Source organism: Phocoena sinus, chromosome 17, assembly GCF_008692025.1.
Source record: "Phocoena sinus isolate mPhoSin1 chromosome 17, mPhoSin1.pri, whole genome shotgun sequence".
In the NCBI taxonomy this organism is placed as follows: domain Eukaryota; kingdom Metazoa; phylum Chordata; class Mammalia; order Artiodactyla; family Phocoenidae; genus Phocoena; species Phocoena sinus.
This window is the reverse complement of record NC_045779.1, coordinates 62,224,486-62,242,361: the sequence shown is the minus strand read 5'-3', so window position 1 is coordinate 62,242,361 and position 17,876 is coordinate 62,224,486. Positions and strand designations below refer to the sequence as shown.

General features: G+C 36.8%; 1 pseudogene; it reads left to right on the top strand.

Moving 5' to 3' along the window:
* LOC116742245 overlaps positions 1-15,108 on the top strand; it is a 42,716-nt pseudogene extending 27,608 nt beyond the window's left edge.
* The last annotated feature ends 2,768 nt before the right edge of the window (positions 15,109-17,876 follow it).

The window sequence follows — 17,876 nt, the reverse complement described above, 5'->3', positions numbered from 1 at the left end:
TCAGGAAGTGTACAGGTTGGATGTTTCAATACACTTGAATTCAAGGTGATAAAAAATGCAACATTTCTTTGCTTAGCTATAAGATTTTGAACATGAATATAATGGGCCACAAAGTTCTAGACTTGAATTTTTACCCAAGGGGATATATTACCTGGAAGTATGATGATTTAAAAACAATTAATCAGTGTATTTTTTGCTTGCTAGTTCAGTAAAAGTAAAGGAGTTAAATTCTTCCCGTTGGAGGATAAAAGACAATCATGTGGTTCTCTCCCTCCTCTTTGGCTCAGGCAGTTGTGATTACCTTTTCAGGATAACAATAGCAAGAATTGACAAAACAGACAGATATGCTGGAAACCCGGAGTATAAGGATCACTTTGGGCATGAAACACACAAGGGAGGAATGTTCTGGCACCATCGCCACATGTGGTCACAATAACAACAGAGGGAAAAATCCAAAAAAAATTTTATGTATATTCATTATGCAAAATAAAATTCTGTTCTGAAATGTTGCATGGCTTCCATAAACAACTGTATTATTTGAAAAATAACAGAGCTACATGCCTCTGATTTATGTGAAATCTTGGCTTGGTTCTCTCATTTTGAAGAATTTTTAGACTTTCCCTCATATTTAATTATTTAGTAAATTGAAGAATACCAAAGAAAGATTATTTTGTCCCACTGAGAAAAATCTCAATATTATGCAGTATATATTAGCTTCTCTTTTTTAAACAGAAAAACAGAAACAGATTTATAATTCTCTCCAATCTACCTCTCAAATAGCCAGAATGGCAAGAATCAACCTGGCAGAATGACAACCAAAATTGCTTTTCTAGTAGAATGTATATTTACTGAAATAAACAAGAAAATATATAACTTCAAAGTTTTAAGCTATGAAGAAAATAAAATAATGCAGTGTAATAGAGAGTGGCTTTGGGTGTATTCATTTTCTATTTCTGCATAACAAATTGCTAGAATTCTAGCAATTTAATGCAGAACAATTTATCAACTCACAGTTTTCCTAGATCGGGAGTCTGGGCATGAGTTAACTGGGCCATCTGCTCAAGGTCTCATCAAGCTGAAATCAGGATGCTAACTGGAGTTATAGTCTCATGTGGAGCTCAGGGTCCTCTTCCAAGCACATTCATGTTGATGGCAGAATTCAGTTCCTTGCAATTGTAGGACTAATGTTCTTGTTTTCTTACTGGCTATTGGCCAGAGATAATCTCAGCATCTTGAGGCCATCCTGAGGTCTATGCCATATGACTCTCTGTGGACTCTCTCACAAAATGATTTTTTATCTCTCCCATGTAAACAGAAGAATATTTCTGCTTTCAAAGGACTTGCTTGATTATGTCAAGGCCACCCAAGATAATGGCCCCTTGGATTAATTTATAGTCAACTTACTAGGAGCCTTAATTCCATCTGCATACTCACTTGTGCCAAACAACATGGCATAAATCATGACAGTGATATTCTAACGTATTCACAGGTCTTATCCACACTCAAAAAGACTGGATTGTACGTGGGTATGGGTAATTGTGAGTCATCTTAGAATTCTTACTACTTCAGTGCATAGTAAGCCCACAACTCTAACTAGCATAGCCAAGAAAGACTTCCTAGGGATGTCATATTTGAGTTGAAACTTGAATGTTGAGAAGCAGCCAGCCATATAATAATCATAGAAAAAATATTCCAGCAGAAGAAATGATTGTGTGAAGTCTCTGCTGTGGGAGATAACTTTGTAGGTATGGGAAACAGAAGGCCCGAGTGCCAAGGGAAGAAAGATAAGATCACGGAGGAACTTGCAGGTCATGCAAACTTCAAACTTTAAGATAATTAATGGGCTGCATTACAAGATTCATATGAAATTCTAATTCAGTAGGGAGCTCAATAGAAAGTATTAGGATGATTTAAGCAGTAAAGTACCATAATCTATTTCTTTATAAAATTTCAAAAGCTTTCAGGTTGTTTTTCATAATTACTTTTTGTATTTAGTTATTAAAAATGCTTGCAGAGTTCAATTACTTAGATGAAATGGAAAAATTCTTTGAAAGACAATAAATACCAATGCTCATGAAAGCAGATATAAATAACCTGTACAGCACTATATTTATTTTTAAAATTGAAATATAGTGAAAAACCTCACATGAAGAGAACTCTAGGCCATGCTGTTTTAATAGTGAATTATACCAAGTATTTAAGAAAGAAAAGGCACAATTCTTTAAAAATTCTTCCAGAAATTTGAAGAAAAAACACAACCCAAATCTTTCTATAAGGATAGTGTTCTTTGAATACCAAAGCCAGACAAAGAAATTATAAGAAAAAGAAATTACAGATTTATATTCCGTATGAATATGCATCCAAAATTTCTTAATATAGTTTTGCTAACTTAAGTCAAATCACATATAAAAGGATAATACATCATGATCAAAATTGTTATATCCTAGTAATGCAAGATTGGCTTAATATTTTAATATTTGACTTCATCAATTTAATTAACCAGATTAACAGGCTAAAAAATATGATTATCTCAGTGATAATCTCAGTGATAATCTCAGTGATAATATCTCAGTGATACATGAATAACATGTATCACTATCCAATATCCATTCCTGAAAAAAAAAGTTCTCATCAACCTAGAATTAGAAGTCACATTCCTTAGTCTAATAAAGGGCATCTATGAAAATCATATACTTCACTCCACTTTTAATAGTAAAAAACCCAAATGCTTTCCCTTGAAAGTTAGGAACAGAGAAGAATACTCAGTCACATCTATTCAATATTGTAATAGATGTTTTAGCCAGTGCAATAAGTCAAGAAAAATATAATGACTTGGGTGTCTATACATGCAGAATAAAAAATGCTTGAATTCTTTTCCTTCCTGAAGATCACCAGCTTGCTTGGACATGTTTGTATGACCTCAGTCTCCTTTAGAATAAGGTAGGCCTTGGTATCACCTCAATCATTTTTTTACTTCAATAGTTGAGGTAAAGGTGGAGGAGAAGGAAAGAAACAGGTGCATGGTAGATGACAGTGGCACCATTCTGATAAGCAAAGCACATTTACTTTCTTGTTTCCAGCAGCATGGCTGATGCACATCATTTAGTATTTCAAAGATACTTTATCTTTTCTCTCCTATTTAAAAACAACAAATGCTTTTGGGAGAAAAAGACAGTATTTATTAAATGTAGACTGTATTACAAGTATTAGTATATAGAAGCTACTCATATTATTTTCAATAATTATTATTTTCAATCTTATTTCAACCTTATTTAATCATATCTATCCTACGACATAGGCATTACTAACCCCAGATTTCATTTTCTAACATTAGTATGACAGAGATCATAAGTGGCAGAGCTAGAATTTGATCCCAGTTCCTTTTGACTCCAAGTACCCTGCATGTTCTCTTACACAAACATCTTGTTACCCATGTCAATGTTCTCAGTCAGCTCTCTCCAGCCAAAGTTTTAAATATGTATAATTACTGCTTCTAATGTAGCTGTATTAAAGCAGTTTTGAAGTTAAATGAACTAGATAATATATATTAAGTCATATACGTGTGGGTTTTCCAATATCCTTCTTTCATTTTCAGCCTGAAATAGAATATTTGAAGGGTAATATTTTTATATTCCCTTGCTATTTCTATGCTGTGATTTATATATATATATATATATCTTTGGTCTGTGTTCTGCCTTTAATAGATTTGGAATACAATACAGAAAATATAAATTATACATTGGACATAATAATATTATAGAGCAACACAGGTGGCCTGGTGGATCAAACACAAGATTAAGTTTCAAGAAACTTGAGTGGAACATCTCTTGATATTTAATGCTTACTTTATTTCTTTTTTGTTCTTTTTTCTTTCTTTCATTTTCTTTCCTTTTTTGGTTTTAAAGTGCATAAGCCTTCTCTTCAGACAACTTCTTTAACTAATACCTTGGCTGTTTCCTTAGCTCCATACCTTAGCAAATCTGCCAGTAAAAACACTGTGACTTCACTCTTTGATTTTACCATGAGAACTCTTCATTTTCTCCTAAACATCTCCATCTTGGGCTTGTCTTTCAAACAATCCTTGTTAATGTGAATAATTGACAAGGCAACGAGAATTATACCAGGCATTTAGGAAGATGCTAAATAAACTAAATAAATATTAGTTTTGCTTCTATTTCTATTACCTTGAAAATTTTATTTCACAGTCTTTTCTGTCACTGCGTTATGAGCTAAAGGAGAAAAGATAAAGAGAAACAATTGCTTTTAGCACTGACTACTTGCCCTCTGCTTCAGATTTTCCTCTTGTAAGAAGAGATATTGATGATTTTGAAATATATAGAAATAGCTTCATAGCCTAGAATCAGTGGTCCAACTAATTGACTTAAAAGATATGAATGGATTTATTAAGGGTATATTGAGTACACAAACACTATATGTAATTTATTTCTCATAGAACTTACAATCCTTTTAGTTTCTATTATATGAATTTAACAGATAAAAGAAAAAAGAACCAGAGATTTAAAGAAAATCACCCAAATGAGTAAATGCCAATGCTAAAATTTGAAATTGGAGATTTCAAGTCTCTCTGACATCAAAAACCCTTATTAGTAACATGACATTTGGCATGTTGCTTTGAGCTTCAGTTTTCTCAATTGAAAAGAAAGGTGGGTGGTGGTCATTCATTTCATTCTGAAGTATTTATTGAGCTATTATATGCTAGACATATGCTAAAGATATAATAGTAAGCTAAGCACAGAAACGATGTGTAACCTTATAGGGTGACAAATATTAAAATAATCATACTGAAAAATGAATAACCAGAAACTGATTTCAGATACTTTGGAAGATAGAAACATGATTCTATGTTTCATTCCTATGCACATAAAGGATGTTTGGAGTAGGGATAGAGGGGGAGAGGGTGGGCAAGTTTCCCTTGGGAAGTCCTGAAAGAGAAAATAGTGGGAGCAGATGTTGGTGATGAGAGGAGCATGGCTTTTTCAAGGACCCGAGTTTTGTCATTGGAACTGGATGGAGTATAAGGGAGATTTCCACAACAAACTCTTTCTAACCAATGCAGTTGTTCTGTGGTTTAAAGTCAAACAGGGGCAAGGCTAGCCAGGGGAAAGTGCTTTGTAAATTAGGAATCACTATGTTAACATGAAGGTTTGTGGAAGTTTTGCTGATTTCTTATTTTAAATGACTAGAACTTTTCCCCCAAACTATTCTTAACGTCTTAGCGTAGAGTGGAGTCTTTTCATGGCATAAAAGTGGGGTTTATGGAGGAGCTTCTGCTTCAACAGTGACAGAGCTGGAGACAATTCTCAACAGACATTAGCTTAACTCCTGGGGTGAAAATGTGCTTCAAAGCATCAAATATGCAGCCCCTGGCTGTTTCTAAAGAAGCCACCCAGAGACTGACAATTCTGCATTTGTAGTTTGATTAACCGTAAATGTGGGCTTCTTAGCTGAAGTGGGGAGAGTCAGAGAAACCCAGATTGTTTCATGAGCCAAAGGACAGAGGAGAATTCTCCCCACTGGAGAGTGAAGGAAGCAGTGGAGAGAAACATATAAGTTGGTGACTGATGGGTTGGTAGGTGAGTGGTCCTGCAGCAAAGACAACAAATTTCCACCTGGGAGTCTTGCCCACTTTCCTCCCAGGTTTGCTTTCTAGTGAGGACTGCACCACGCCTTCTTTCCAATGCAAGATATGGGGATAGCGACTCATCTCCTTCCCGATCAAAACTATTTTCTTTCACTCAGAGCACCTAAGAACAATTGCTTGCTGAATACAGCTTCCAAATATGTATGTAAATGTTCTTAAGACTCCTGGCTTGACCGTGTTGGGGGTTTAGGAGTCTACTGTCAGGTACTGCGTGAAGTGTTTAATGTTGCTTCTGAAGATTGTTATCCCTTGATTTAACTTGGTGCTCTGTAAAGGAAAGGCAGCACGGAGCCTGGTGACATGCATGGGCAAGGGGCTATTGCACTGGTGCTACCACTGTAGTTCATTTGTCACCAGGTAAGCGATTTATCAACCACTCAGAGCCTCAGGATCCAGCTCTGTGAGACGTTTAACCAGAAAATTCCCTTCTAACTGTAAAAATATATTCCTTATTTAGATTATTTAATTTTAGGTTTAAACTAAAAGAAAACAAGCTATCTAAATGATCATGAATGTAACAGGTAAGGTTACCCTTTTGTAATGAAAAAACACCTCCTAACTAAAGTTCACATGTTGTTACATCAGAGACAACCTGGTTTCTGAGGATGAGCACGGGGGAAGCAAAAATAAAAACAGACTGGGGTGAAAGTAACAAGACCAGGTTCTAGAACTCTGCTGCTGGTAAACTGTGTGCTCGTTCATCTCTGGTCCTTGACCTGGCTGAGACTGTTTCCTCATTTGAGAAATCCTATCCTACCTTTTTTTTAAATTAATTTTTATTGGAGTATAGTTGCTTTATCTTGTTGCATTTGTTTCTACTGTACAGCAAAGTGAATCAGCTATACGTATACTTATACCCCCTCTTTCTTAGATTTCCTTCCGATTTAGGTTAATTACACAGAGCATTGAGTAGAGTTCCCTGAGCTATACAGTAGGTTCTCAATAGTTACCTATTTTATACATAGTATCAATAGTGTATATATGTCAGTCTCAATCTCCCAATCCTATCCTACCTTAAGGACAATATCAAAACGTATTTCTGTAGCATTTGACATTCTATAAACTCTTCCTAATGTGTAATCTCAGTTCCCTCACACACCACCTTTCCAATGAGGATGGGAATACCTAGGTACAGGAAAGTTACAATGTTTTCCCAGGTAACAAAATCTCATTGTCCTCATGGGGCAGAAGCACACCCTAACACAAGCTCTTCAGTAGAAATATGTCATACTCATGTAAATATCTCTTACTGCTCTAAGATAAGAAACTGTTCAATTTGCCCATGAGAAATGAAGGCGAGGACCCCAGGGAAGGGAACAGTGACTTGCGGGGGGCGGTGTGGTGAGGCTGATCCATGGTGCCTATGGGTTCCTGTACACCACCACTACACCTCTATTCCTCCTACTATATCAGACCCTCCACCATGCATGCTACTGTCCATTATACCTCCCTACTTGGGACCAGAACTCACCTCATCTGTTTTATCCTCTCCACATTTTTCTCCTTAGCAGCTTATATCACTGAGACTTCCAAGGCCCTTGTTAGAAGGAGGTAGTTAGGGATAGGGGACTATAGTCATTGTAAGTAACATGGTCAGAACATATGCTTACTTAGTCCATGGGCCATTATCCCTACTCGGTGCACAGACTTCCATTAAGCAATGCTTGAAGGACAGATAAGGTCATGATCAAGGTCACTGATGCTGGAAATAAGTTGCTGAAATTAAGGGTCATGCAATATAATTTTAAAAGTTTCTTATATCACAAAGTCATTGAAAATGCTAATAGTAATGGACAGATGCAGGAATTATAGAGCTGCAACCATGAAGATTGTGACTTTGCATTCCTGCTATGTATCAGGTTAGACAATCTTCATTCATTCATTCAAAAGCCCTTTGTAGATCATATTCAATGTGTCAAGTAATGTGCTGGGAGTTTTAAGAAGAAAGACATAGGCTCTGTTTTTGGGGAGTACAGACATTAAGTATACATGACACATGTGCCCCTACTTATACTTTCATTCTTCTGGCAGACCTCATGAGTCACTTACAGCACAGTTGCACTCATAAACTATCTCAGCATAGTGTAACTGATTTCAGGCTTGGTATGAGTGGTAAAACTATTTCTTCTAGTGACACTGCAGAAACATTCATGAATATATCACTGAGCTCCTACACTGTACTTGAAGTCCGCTAGAATGCCCAGTTTCTGCTACATGAATATACACACCAAGAAAGGATAAGTTCCACTATCAATATTTTATTTTATTTTATTTTTACTTAACAATATTATACTCAGCTTTCTAAGTGGCTTTCTCTTCAAATGCTCAGTTTCTGACATTTCTAGTGCCCTTCACATTGGGAAGTTTGCAAATGATTTTAAGGAAGAGCTGCATGGATATTAAAGATAAGCTTTTTGCTTCTTGTATGAGGATAGCAATCTCTTTCCACTCAAGCATGTCTTCAGTGAGAATTTATGAAGTGCTTTGTGCCTATTGGGCACAGCAGATTTTGCGACAATGAGAAACCATTTTTGACCTCAGTTTAGTGGAGGAGACATGTATGAAAATAAATACCAATCATAATAAAGCAAAGATAGAGGAATGTACAAAGCTCTAGGAGAATCCAGGGGAGAAAGAGATTAATTCTGCCAGTGAGCATCATAAAATGTGTTTAAAGGGAGGGATATTTGAGCTGGATCTTGAAGGGTAAGTGAAGTGCTGTAGGCTGAGAGGATGAAAATAAGCTTCCTAAGAAAAGGAAGAACAGGAGATCCAAATACACTGAGGTTTGAAAACACATCATGCAAAACTAAGGGTGATAACATAGTTTGGGCTCAGATTATGAACAGACTAGAATGCCAGGTTCATAATATTATAAATGAAAGAGCAAATAATATCCCTGACTTGTTTACTAACATTATTTCCAGTTTGTGTATTTTCTAAGCTGATTAAATGTCCACAAGCCAAGGAACTATTGGTTTCTGCCACTAAATGAGCTGGTTCATCAACATGGGAAATCTTTTGTAACCTCCCAGAAGGAAAAGGAAGAGAAGGAAGGGAGAAAGGAAGGAGGAAATGTAGTAGGGAGGAAGGAAGGAAAAAAGGAAAGAAGGGAGGAAAGGAGGGAGAGAGGAAAGGAGAGAAAGTGAGAGTGAGGGAGATTGAGATAAATTGTAACTGAGAGAAAAGAAAAAAGGAGAAAGTAGAGAGGGAAAGAAAAAGTAAGAAATCATTTGGGTTCACTGCCAACAAGAGTTAGGAAAGCTGATTTCTTAAGATAAACTGAAGTAAAACAAAATATGCTCCATATGTTGAAACTGTATACTTAGTTTGAGATAAACAAAAACATGTTTGGAGAATAGCTGCCATAATTAAAAAGAAATTAAAAGAAAGAAAGAAAAACCATCTGGGGATAAGTACATATTTAAACTCACACACATACCCCCCCCCCACACACACAAACACACAGTGATTCCAAAACTTGAAGTTTTTCTTGATTTAAGTAAACTCTCTTGTTGCAAAAGGGCATTGCATCAGTCTTTGCCCAAGCACCAAGCAATTTATGTTCCACACTGGAGCTATACAGCATTACTCAGCATTACTCAAACACCAAAAGACCTTTCCAAATCCTGTCCTTTGCTCCTGCTTTCTTCTGTACTGTAAACACACATACTCCCTTTTCTCTCTGGCCAACTGCGACTTCCTCCTGAGTGCCCAACTCAAATGTCACCTTCTCCCAGCAGAGTGCCAGACACATGGCAAGGTTGATAATGGCTTCCTCATCTATGAACTTTACACATGTGTATAAGTTTCCTGTGGCTGCCGTAACAAAATACCACAAACTGGGTGGCTTAAAACAATAGTTTATTGTTTAACAGTTCTGGAGGCTAGAAGTCTGAAATTTGAGAGTCAAGATCAGGTTTGGTTTCTTCTGAGGACTCTGAGGGAGAATCTAGTCCATGATGTTCTCCTAGCTTCTAATGATGGCTAGCAGTCTTTTGTATTCTTTGGACTATAGGTGCATCACTCCAATCTGCCTCCATCTTCACACGGTGCTCCCCCTGTGTCTCTGTGTCTTCACATGGCCATCTTCTTATAAGGACACCAATCATGTTGGATTAGGGCCCCACCCTATTCCAGTATGACCTCACTTTAATTTATAAGTCACATCTGCAATCACCTTATTTCCAAATAAGGCCACTTTATGAGGTACTGGGGGTTAGAACTTCAGCATGTCTTTTGAGGGACACAATTCAACTTATAACAAGACACTAATATAGATATAGTTTCACTGAAGATGTATGCATGTCTGTATCCCCAATCCCTAAAGAAGTTGATAAGAAACTCCTTTGCAAGGATTATATATATATTTTAACCTAGTGTTTACAAACTAGCATAGTCAATTTAGTAAATTCATAGCTCATGTCTTCTAAATTGAATTACATTTTGAAAATTATGGACAGAGTGTTCCTGATTAAAGCTAAAAGGAAGTTAGGAGGTAGTTAAGTCTACACTTGAGGGGAAACACACAGCACATGGTGACACTCTTGTCATTACAATTCCAGACAGAGATTTCTACCTCTACAGTGGGCAATGTGGCAGAGGAGAACTGTTGCCTAGAATAACCTAAAGGGATGAACATCTGAGAATGAAAGACACATGTTCAAATATAGTTCTCTCTAGATAGCTATATAGTATTGATACTATCACTTCTCCTCTGTTTGCCTCAGTTTATCCTCCAAAGATAAAAATTAGACAAGAAAGAGAGTGACTTTAAAATTTAAAGATGTCTAAGAACTCTTTTTTCAAATGAAATCTTTCTCAAAGCCCCAATTTAAATAGCAGTTCTTTGTGAAGCTGCCAGAGATCAGGTAAAGAAAGTGAGCCTGGAATGCCACTGGATTAGTCATCCCCAAGGAGTCTCCACAGAAAGCTCTAAAGAATTCTGGAAACAGATCTAAAACTACTCAGTCAGATGAAGGTCCAGTTCATATATAGTCATAGACATAGAGGGTCATCCACTAAAAAAAGAAAAGAAGGAAGAAGAGAAGGACAAGGAGGAGGAGAAGAAGAAAAAGAAGCAGAAAAAGAAGAAGGAGAGGAGAAGAAGAGGAGGAAGAGGAAGGGGAGAGGGAAGGGGAAGAGAAAGGAGAAAGAGAAGGGGAAAGGTAGAAAACTTATTAGAAAATAAGCTGCTAGGGAGGAAAATTGTAAGGAGGGCCAAAGATCTTGGACAGATTTTTCATAGCCATAGAAAGGCATTTCAAAGCATCCTCCCAATTTTATCTTTGTAGTCATATAGTAAATTCTAAATTAGGTTAGCCATATTTTTTACAAATAATGAGTTCTTCTGGAGCAAACTCATTTATGTTTTAACCCCCCAGTACTTATTCACAGTGCAGGACACATGATGGGCATTGTAAATGTTTGCTGAATTAATGAATTAATGTATTGGAGAGTCTGTTTCAAACTGTTTTAAAATTTTCAGGTAATCTTGGTAATGTATCAAGATGAGAGTAGGCATAATTTGAATGTCAGTATTCTATTGAATTTGTATAAGAGAAATGAAATACTGTGGTCAAATCTCTAGTGGCTTTATATTCCAGATTCAACACAGTTGTGAAGAGGGAACACAGAAAATAGACATTTTTTCGAAATTGTCTTGGAAATTAGCCCAAGAGCCAAATGTTTTACTTATTGGTATGTTTCTTATCTCAGACCGTAACTAGTAAACATTTCAGATCACACATACACACAATGTTTGTTTGTATTTACTGTAATTCCCTATGCAACTCCAGATGCTTGGACCATTTAGGCATCTAATACATGTTTGATGAAATAAGGAATAAATGAAGGGACACTTGAATAAAATGAGCTAAGATTCTGACTTCCATTAGCAAGCTGTTACCAGTTTTCACCGGCCTAGTTTAAATGTAGGCCATCCATTTGGAAAAAAGGAATGGAAAAACATGGTACAAAGAACTGATCTGTCCAATGTTTTTTAATCAATATTTAAAATATAATCACTTGTAAAACATTTTGTACTGCATGAGGTAGAATACTGGGTTTTGGCACCGGGCTTGTCCCCACATTACTATGTGAGATTAACTTTTTGGCTAAGAAGATTGAGCTTGGTCTCACCTACATTAATATATTCTGACTTTATGGAACAAAGATGAGATTTTCTTTAGGTCTGATATAGTCCAATATGATTCTGACATGATTATATATGAGGTTGGACCATTACAATATGTGTACATCCCAGGCAGCCTTTTGACTTGGTATCTTTGGTAGGCAGGCATCATCTCAAAGTTTTACTTTAAAGAAATAAAATTTTGTCTCTTTGATTAATTTCTAGGGAAAGTTGTAGAAAAAAATTCACCCTCTGTGCCTCAAGCAACACACCTCTGGCTCCATACTTATATTGCACCCTATTTTCGAAAGATCTGCAATTAAGTGGAGACCTTCTTCTTCTTTTTTTTTTTAAATTATTTATTTGTTTATTTATTTATTTTTGGCTCTGTTGGGTCTTCATTGCCGCACGTGGGCTTTCTTTAGTTGTGACGAGCAGGGGCTGTTCTTTGTTGCAGTACGCGGGCTTCTCATTGCGGTGGCTTCTCTTGTTGCAGAGCACGGGCTCTCGGTGCGTGGGCTTCAGTAGTTGTGGCATGTGGGCTCAGTAGTTGTGGTTCGCGGGCTCTAGAGCACAGGCTCAGTAGTTGTGGCACACGGGCTTAGTTGCTCTGTGGCATGATCCTGGACCAGGGCTCGAACCCGTGTCCCCTGCATTGGCAGGCGGATTCTTAACTACTGTGCCACCAGGGAAGTCCAGTGGAGAACTTCTTCTTACAAGAAAGTTTTATTGGGTATTATTTGAAAGTGGAACATGAATGGGAGTGGTAAGGGATTGCACTTACAGCTCACGTAGCTTATCAAACGTTTTTTCCAACTATATACCATACTGCCCTGAAAATTCTGGCAAATTAAGCATTCTCTACCTCCTGACACTTCCCACTCACTTTGTAAATTATTTCCCTGATCGATGTCAGTGTGACACGCCATGTCTGATCACGCATTTATACAGCAGCTTAAAACTCACAGTGCTTTCATTGGCCTTATGTAGATAAAGTCTCCAGATCTTAGTAGAATTAGCTGGTGAGATTGATTTCTACTCATTTTTCAAGTAGGGAAATTGAGTCTCAGAGCTTTCACGATTTATGAAAGGATAGATAATAAAAATGGATGGAATAGTGCCTTGAATCTGAGTATTTGATTTCTAGTTCAAGGCTAATTGACTATACCATAGTGCTCTAATGAGCGTTCAAGAATCAGATTTGCAAAAAAAAAGAAAACTCAGCTTTACTTGTTCATACATTCTTTCCTTCAACGTATTGACTGAGCATGTATTATTTGCAGGTATTGTGTCTGGTGTTGGTGTTCTAATGGGAATCAAGCCAAAACCCTTTCTTTCATTGAGTTTACAGTAAGGGAGAAAAAGATATAGACAATTGCAAAGCTTACTAACTCAACCAGAAAAGCAAATAAACAAACACAGTCACTAATTGGAGGGACTCATCACTTTTGCCACTGTTAGGATAAATCAAGCAAAAGAAAGATAAGTTTCATCTGTGGATTGTAGTCCGCTAGTGGAAATTGTGTTTTCTTCTGATTTAATTCACTGGCCAACTGGAGAAAATGTAACACACTAGCTGTAACCTCACCAGACTGTCATTTAGTGCAAATGAACCATATAGTAAGTCAGTATCAGGGCCTGGGAATAAATCAGTGTGGTAAGTTGACTTTTCTGCTTGGAAACTTTTATTTCCATAGGATTTTCAATAACAAAAGAACAGGATGCCTCTAGAGTACCAGAAGTAAGGAAATTTGGATGACTACACAAAAATTACTGCATAGAATGACTCTTTTTCAAGGCACCTACTGATAAAAGAAGTTGTGTTCATCCCTGCTCTTTCAATATTGTGTCCTCCAAATTGTTCTCCCATAAGAGACATCAGGAGTTTCCACATTTCACAGTTTCAACTTGACCGATTCCTCTCTTATTGATAATTCTTAAACCAGTGCAGAAACTACTTGTAATCATTGTAAGTATTCAGGGAAATAAGGAAATGGTGGCAAATACTTCCTCCTAATCAGAAGGAACTATCTAAAGAAAGTATAAAGAAGACAAAAGTTGGAAGTTATTACTTGGATTGCTACTTGCAGTTGTTTTATTTTACTCAGCTGGAGTAAGTCCAGTCATAGGAAAGAGCAAGTACTATAATCGGGAAAAGAACATTTCAGAATCTTATCAGTACTGGAACATGAAACATGAATGGAAGAATTTTAAAATGATATGCTAACTCAGAAAGATGCCCCAAATCCCAATCCTTCCCTCCCTCACACCCTTCCCCCTTGGCATTTGGGATTAGCAGATGCAAATTAGTATATATAGGATTTATAAACAAGGTCCTACTGTATAGCACAGGGAAATATATTCAGTATCCCGTGATAAACCATAAAATACAAGAATATGAAAAATAATATGTATATATAACTGAATCACTTTGCTGTATAGCAGAAATTAACATAACATTGAAAATCAACTATACTCCAATAAAATAAGAAAAAGAAAAACAACCAATACCACTGTTAAGGACAAGACGTGGTTTATCCTCTAACTGAGCACAGTAAAGATATCCTAGGGATCTCTGAGATTATTCATGTGGTTGATTCCCCAGATAAATGCCTTTGTGATTCCAATTTTAGTATATGTGCTGAGCCAGCACTTCCTTTGTGATTCCAAATGGACAAATGTTTATCTTCACTGAGCTTTTACATAGTGTAACTGATATTCATCAACTTTTCTTCCTTCTGGGCTATGAAATAGAACATGCAGTACTTGGGCAGGCTGCAATAAAAGACTAGCTTGATTGATTTATTAGGTTTGATTTTTCACACAGTGATTTGGGCCGTTTGTCCTTGAGATAGTTGGGCACTTCTGAGAAAGTCCGCATTGAAAGAGTATATGTTTGATTGACCAAACAGTAGAATATTAGAGGCTGAAGTTGACAAAATTGGACTATAGTTTGCTGCAAAGTCTTGCGTGGATGTCAGAGCCAGTCCAGTGTTTCAGCAGCAGATGAAATTTGCAGGTAGCCTCCATGGTCATCCCAAGTTTCCAGAATGGTTATGCACACACCCTTCTCATGGAAATTGAGCTGAGCACTTTGATAGATTCTTACCACTGGCTCTCTGTAATTGCCTACTGCTTTCTGGACCAGACCCTCAATTACTATTCAAACTTGGCATGAAGCATTTTCTTGAAGAATCAGAAAAAGAAGACCTAAATATCACTGTTAAAAAAAATGGATACTCTTCCCATTTAAAAACAGGAGTAAATGCCATTAACATACAGAGTTGAGAAAAAAGACTGGAAGTTGATTTGAAATGTTTGAGACACAGGACGTGTAGAATGCAGCAATCTATCATTTTTATATTACTTTATTAAAAATGTTTGACATGAAAACAAAAGTGGATAGTCAGGGTCAAGCCATCTATGTTACAGGCGTTAACTGAATTCCTCTGATGTATTTATTTTTTATGAAACACTGATTATTTTAATCTATTTAAAAATTTTTCAATGATAAAAATGTCACAGAATAAATTTATATTACACTTTAAAAAAAGTATTAATTGCATCTCTACTGTGTGCAAGGGATTACTCTAAGCCTGTGGGGAAAGTGACCCAGAAATCAATCCATCCTTGCAGAAAGCCTGTTACTCAGTCTCTGAAAAATCAAGCAGCTCAGTCTTTAGCCTCCATTTGGAGGATGCCATGTACCTGGCTCGAGAATGGAAGAGAAGCTAAAGATACCTTGGGGTATTGTCTTGATATTTAAGAAAACATTCAAAATTAAGTCTTTTGCTCAATTAGCAGACCACCTCAGTGAAAATATACTCCTTCAAGTGAACATAATTACCACTTAATTAGAGATCTTACCAGAACCTGTTTTTCCTTACGTCTTTTGTTTGCCAAATTTCCTTTTGCTTTACTTTTCAATGGATGGTAGCTATTCTCTCACAAATGCTGTGCCCAGAGTGGGGAAACAACATTCCTACACCTTTTCTTTATCTTTCTATGCTTAATTTTTTTAACAGAACTTATTTTTTAGAGCAATTTTAAGTTCACAGCAAAATTGAATGGAAAGTACAGAGTTTCTATTATGTCCCCTGCTCCCCTCTCCCACATACACCCTCCCCTGTCATCAACATGTCACACTGGAGTGGTATATTTGTTATAATCAATGAGCCTACACATCATTATAACCCAAATCCACAGGTTATATTAGATATGCTTATGGTGTTTCCATTCTATGCATTTTGACAAATACAAAGTGACATATATCTACCATTATAGTATCATATAGAATAGTTACACTGCCCTAAAAATCCTCTGTGCTCTGTCTATTCATCCTTCCCAGGCCCCCAACCCCTGGCAACCACTGATTTTTTTACTGTCTCCATACTTGTGCTTTTTTCCAGAATGTCATATAGCTAAATCATATAGTATGTAGCTTTTTCACTTAGTAATATGCATTTAAATTTCCTTCATGTCTTTTCACAGCTGGATAGCTCATTTCTTTTTAGTGCTGAATAATGTTCTGTTGTATGGATGTACCACAGTTGATTTATCCATTCATTTATGGAAAGACATCTTAATTGCTTCCACATTTTGGCACTTATGAATAAAGCTGCTATAAACATTTGTGTGCAGGTTTTTGTGTGGACACAACTTTTCAACTCATTTGGATAAGTACTAAGGAGGGTGATAGCTGGATAGTGTGATGTAAGATTATGTTTAATTTTGTAGGAAATTGCCAACCTATCTTCTAATGTGGCTGTACCATTTGGCTTTCCCACCAGCAATAAATGCGTGTTCCTGTCGCTCCACATTTGTGTATTGTTAATGTGCTAGATTTTGGCCAATCTAATAGGTATGTAGTGGTATTGCATTGTTGTTTTAATTTGTAATTCCTTAATGACATATAATGCAGAGCATCTTTACAAGTGCTTGTTTGCCATCTGTATATCTTCTTTAGTGAGATATCACTTCAGAGATTTTGCCCTTTTTTTTTCTTTTTTTTTGTGGTACACGGGCCTCTCACTGTTGTGGCCTCTCCCGTTGCGGGGCACAGGCTCCGGACACGCAGGCTCAGCAGCCATGGCTCATGGGCCCAGCCTATCCACGGCACGTGGGATCTTCCTGGACCGGGGCACGAACCCATGTCCCCTGCATCGGCAGGCGGACTCTCAACCACTGCGCCACCAGGGAAGCCCGATTTTGCTCATTTTTTACTCAAGTTTGTCCATTTTCTTATTGTTGAGTTTCAAGAGTTCTTTGCATATTTCAGATAACAATCTTTAACAGATATGTCTTTTGTAAACATTTTCTCCCAGTCTGTGACTTGTCTTCTCATTCTCTTGATCTTTATTTTTTATATATGTTTTCTATGTGTAGAAGAAACATGGGTTGATTTAAGAAATTTTGGGTAATATAGATAATTTATATGGGAAAAGTGATACATAAAATGTCCTCCATGGTAATTGGCTTGTTATCTGGTCTATCACTAAAGGACCCTCAACTTTACAGGAAGCCAAGTAATGTTTCCTTCAGGCAGGACAGACACACAGACAAACTAGGAGCTCTCAGAATAAAAAAGAATATTCCTGCAACTATAGGGTAGGCCAGGCTAAACCTGGAGAAGTAAACTGAATAATTATTCGTTCTTAATATCTATAGGCAAGCTGATAAAGACAATTAGATATTTCTGGTACACAAATTATTACCCCAGAGGACATACACAATCTCCAGAAAAAGAGTCATTTTTGACTCTTAGTATACTTTAGGACTATTTTATTAACCACACCCTAGGAAGTTCTTCATGTATTATCAGCAGCTCTTAACTGTGCTCATGTAAATAAAGAGGCAAGTAAAAGAAAATACCAAATGAATCATACTGATTCAGAAGATTGTCAAATTAATGAATGCTGTGAAATCTTTGCCTTGAGACAAGAACTTGAACACAAGCAGAACTAAGATCTGGCCCTGCTCTCATAGAAGTCAGGACTCCACATACTATGTCAGAGAGAGAGAGGAGAGAGAGAGAGAGAGAGAGAGAGAGAGAGAGAGAGAGAGAGAAACATTTGCACTCTG